This window comes from Salvelinus sp. IW2-2015, unplaced genomic scaffold, assembly GCF_002910315.2.
Source record: "Salvelinus sp. IW2-2015 unplaced genomic scaffold, ASM291031v2 Un_scaffold7855, whole genome shotgun sequence".
Taxonomy (NCBI): Eukaryota; Metazoa; Chordata; class Actinopteri; order Salmoniformes; family Salmonidae; genus Salvelinus; species Salvelinus sp. IW2-2015.
Window position 1 is genome coordinate 9,761 of NW_019949115.1, and position 4,936 is coordinate 14,696.

Sequence of the window (4,936 nt, forward strand, 5' to 3'; positions counted from 1 at the left end):
GTATCTCTGATCCTTCTCTTCTTCTCCTTCTGTAAGTATCTCTGATCCCTCCTCTCGTTTCTGTCTCCTTCTGTAAGTATCTCTGATCCCTCCTCTCTTTCTGTCTCCTTCTGTAAGTATCTTCTGATCCCTCCTCTCTGTCTGTCTCCTTCTGTAAGTATCTCTGATCCCTCCTCTCTGTCTGTCTCCTTCTGTAAGTATCTCTGAATCCCTCCTCTCTTCTGTCTCTTCTGTAGATCTCTGATCCCTCCTCTCTTCTGTCTCTCTGTAAGTATTCTATCTCCTCTCTGTCTGTCTCTTCTTAAGTATCTCTGATCCCTCCTCTCTTCTGTCTCCTTCTGTAAGTATTCTGATCCTCCTCTCTGTCTGTCTCCTTCTGTAAGTATCTCTGATCCCTCCTCTCTTTCACACAATCTACTTTATTGTGTGTGTGTGTGTGTGTGTGTGTGTGTGGTGTGTGTGTGTGTGTGTGTGTGTGTGGTGTGTGTGTGTGTGTGTGTGTGTGTGTGTGTGTGTGTGTGTGTGTGTGTGTGTGTGTGTGTGTGTAGGGTGCCGGACCCATTTGCGAAGGTAGTGGTGGATGGATCAGGACAGTGTCATTCTACAGACACAGTGAAGAGCACCCTGGACCCCAAATGAACCAACACTATGACCTGTGAGTACACCACACTGAAAAACACACACACACTGAAACACACTGAAAAACACACACACACTGAAACACACTGAAAAACACACACAAACTGAAACACACTGACACACAGACACACTATTTTCCACAAGTACATAGTGTATCCAGGCGCTCTGGGAGGGTTTGTGGGGGCTTCGCCCCTCTGGGTTTAAATGTGTTTGATGTATGATCAGGACTATAGTTGTTTTGGATATTGACTAGGTCTCTATGATCAGGACTGTTTTCTAAGAGAACATTAAACCTTTTTTAATCATTTAATCTGTCTTCTCTTGAGACTCAAATCTTAGTTTCACTGCAAGATATGAATTGCCACAATGTTTGTTCTTCAAAGGATGTATTTGACTAAAACAGAAAAATGAAGTGTACAAAGCCAACGTTATCTTGTAGAATAAATGTAAAGGTTAGATTGAACAAATACAAGGCTTGTATCAGTCTTCAACAGGGGTTGGAACGGAAATGATTTTACAATCAACAAAACCACTCCCCCTCCCCGTTTCGTTCCACTGTTCCCGAACAGCAAAATAAAGTTCTGAACCGGTTCGAACCGGTTGATATCGTTCCTTTCTATTCCTTGTTAAGCACCGAGACGGTTTCAGAGAATTCAGGGCCGTCACAGTTACTGAGCAAGAGGGGCTGGTTTCCTGGGGCTTCAGATGACAATCTGTTTCCCTTCTGAATTCAGGGCCGCCACGGTGTGCGTTGAGTTACTGAGCAAGAGGGGCTGGTTTCCTGGGGGCTTCAGATGACAATCTGTTTCCCTTCCAATGATGACTGTTTTATTCTACTGCTCTATCTTCTTATCCTGTTGTCCTGCTGTCCTGCTGTCCTGTTGTCCTGTTGTCTGTGTCCAATAATGTCTGGGACCGTGTTTTGTTCTGCTACCACCTTGCTATGTTGTCCGTTGTCTGTGTCCAATAATGTCTGGGACCGTGTTTTGCTCTGTTACCACCTTGCTATGTTGTCCGTTGTGTTGCTACCATGCTGTGTTGTCATTAGTTGCTGCCATGCTATGTTGTTGTGTTGCTACCATGCTGTGTTATCATGTGTTTCTGCCATGTTGTCATGTTGTGTTGCTACCATGTTGTTGTGTTGCTACCATGTTGTGTTGTTGTCATGTTGTATTGCTACCATGCTGTGTTGTCATGCTGTGTTGCTACCATGCTGTGTAGTCATGTGTTGCTACCATGCTGTGTTGTCATCTTGTGTTGCTACCATGCTGTGTTGCTACCATGTTGTGTAGTCCCACTTATGTTGCGCTGCCGGATGTTGGTGTTGCTACATGCTGTGTTGTCATACTTTGTGTTGCTGCCATGCTGTGTTGCTACCATGTTGTGTAGTCATATGTTGCTGCCATGCTGTGTTGCTACCATGTTGTGTAGTCATATGTTGCTGCCATGTTGTGTTGCTACCATGTTGTGTTGTCATCTTGTGTTGCTGCCATGCTGTGTTGCTACCATGCTGTGTTTTGCTAGCATGCTGTGTTTTGCTAGCATGCTGTGTTGTCATGTTTTTGTCTTGGGTCACTCTTTAGTCTCTTTCTTCTTTAAAAATCCCAGGCCCCGTCCCCGCAGGAGGCCTTTTGGCCGTCATTGTAAATAAGAAATCGTCTTGACAGACTTGCCTAATTAAAGGTTAAATAAATCAAAATGAAAGAAAAACATTTGCATAGAAGTAGGTTATTTTTTCCCCTCAGCTGGGGCTCAGTCACTTGGGGCCCAGAGAGGTGAGAGGTCAGGCTCGTCTTTCACATGTCCCTGGTGCTATGCAGAATATCAGAAAGGGAAGAGGACAGAATGGAACATTGTCTTCATATGTGAATGTGTCTTTACCAATTCTTAAACCATGTGAAGGGATGGCGTGACTAATGGGGAACCAATTACTTGTCTCCCTGTCTGTACGCCAGTCACTCCCTCCTTTTCCTATTGGGGGGAGGAGTATGGCAGTGTCTGGAAACATTGTATGTCCTCTCTGATCTTACACTTATCTTGAGATAGTGTATGACCTAGAGGCTCACTCCCCTCAGTGAGCTTGTCCAGGAGTCAAGAGGGGGTTTACTTGAGATGGGAGTATCTAGAGTTGRCAATTGATATATGCCCTTGGATGAGTTGGTGTTTTTGTACATATGAAAGCTGGTGGTTCCTTTTAACATGAGTCTTCAATATTCCCAGGTAAGAAGTTTTAGGTTGTAGTTATTATAGGAATTATAGGCCTATTTCTCTCTATACCATTTGTATTTCATATACCTTTGACTATTGGATGTTCTTATAGGCACTATAGTATTGCCAGCCTAATCTCGGGAGTTGATAGGCTTGGAGTCATGAACAGCGCAATGCTTGAAGCACAGCGAAGAGCTGCTGGCAAACGCAGTGCTGTTTGAATAAATGCTTACGAGCCTGCTGCTGCCTACCACCGCTCAGACTGCTCTATCAAATATCAAATCATAGAGTTAATTATAATAAACACACAGAAATACGAGCCTTAGGTCATTAACTTCTCTAGGGTAGGGGGCAGCATTCAGAATTTTGGATGAAATGCATGCCCAAATTAAACTGCCTGCTTCTCGGACCCAGAAGATATGATATGCATATAACTGGTAGATTTGGATAGAAAACACTCTGAAGTTTCCAAAACTGTTAAAATAGTGTCTGTGAGTATAACAGAACTGATTTGGCAGGCGAAAACCTGAGAAAAATCCATTCAGGAAGTAGTTTTTTTGGGGGGTTTTGTAGTTTTCTATTCAATGCCATTACAGTATCCATTGACTTAGGACTCAACTTGCACTTCCTATGCCTTCCACTAGATGTCAACAGTGTTTAGAAATTGTTTCAGGCTTGTATTTTGAAAAATGAAGAAGTAAGAGCAGTCTGAATGAGTGGACCGTAAAGTGTGTCAGATCTTTTTCATGCGCGAGGCCGAGACAGTGCGTTCCTTGTTTACCTTTTAAATTGACGATGTTATTGTCCGGTTGAAATATTATCGATTTATTTAGACTAAAAACAACCTGAGGATGGACTATGAACATCGTTTGACATGTTTATATGAACTTTACGGATACAATTTAGATTTTTTTGTCTTCCTGTTTTGACTGCGTTTGAGCCTGTGGATTACTGAAGAAAACGCGCGAACAAAACAGAGGTTTTTGGGTATAAAGAGACTTTATTGAACAAAAGGAACATTTATTGAGTAAATGAATGTCTGCTGAGTGCAACCATGTGAAGATCATCAAAGGTAAGGGATTAATTTGATCTCTTTCTGACTTGTGTAACTCCTCTACTTGGCTGGTTACTGTTTCTAATGATTTGTCTAGTGGGCTATGTTCTCAAATAATCGTAAGGTATGCTTTCGCCGTAAAGCATTTTTWAAAATCTGACACCGTGGTTGGATTCACAAAAAGTTAATCTTTAAACCGATGTAAAATATGTTTTGTTTTCTGAATTTTTATAATGAGTATTTCTGTATTTGAATTTGGCGCCCAGCAGTTTCACTGGCTGTTGAAGATGCTAACGTCTCACGTATCCAAGAGAGGTTAACAGGTGGTCAGCCTGCCACGCAGTCTCCTCGTGGAGTGCAATGTAATCGGACATAATCGGCGTCCAAAAAGGCCGATTACCGATTGTTATGAAAACTTGAAATCGGCCCTAATTAATCGGCCGACCTCTAATCCTGACCCGTGTGTGTGTGTGTGTGTGTGTGTGTGTGTGTGTGTGTGTGTGTGTGTGTGTGTGTGTGTGTGTGTGTGTGAGGGTACATAGGGAAGACAGACTCCATCACCATCAGTGTGTGGAACCATAAGAAGATCCACAAGAGGCAGGGCGCCGGGTTCCTGGGCTGTATACGACTGCTGGCTAACTCCATCAGCAGACTGAAAGACACGGGCTGTAAGCACACACACACACAACACAACACACACACACACAACACACACACACACACACACACACACACACACACACACACGGCTGGGTTCCTGGGCTGTATACGACTGAAAACAGAGCAGTACCTTCTTCTCCATACAGCTAGACTGACCATAACAGCTGAAACAGAGCAGTACCTTCTCCTCCATACAGCTAGACTGACCATACCAGCTGAACAGAGGTAACCTTCTCCTCCATACAGCTAGACTGACCATACCAGCTGAAACAGAGCAGTACCTTCTCCTCCATACAGCTAAGACTGACCATACCAGCTGAAACAGAGCATACCTTCTCCTCCATACAGCTAGACTGACCATAACAGCTGAAACAA

The 4,936-nt window shown here is 43.4% G+C and overlaps 1 long non-coding RNA gene across 1 annotated transcript in view; it reads left to right on the forward strand.

The window, feature by feature from the left end:
• The first annotated feature begins 553 nt into the window (after positions 1-553).
• The window catches only part of LOC139027167 (uncharacterized), a 10,557-nt gene continuing 6,174 nt past the window's right edge, over positions 554-4,936 (forward strand). Inside the window, exons 1-2 of the long non-coding RNA XR_011479216.1 lie at positions 554-655; positions 4,435-4,569. This is a non-coding gene — a long non-coding RNA (uncharacterized lncRNA). The remainder of the gene's footprint in view (positions 656-4,434; positions 4,570-4,936) is intronic.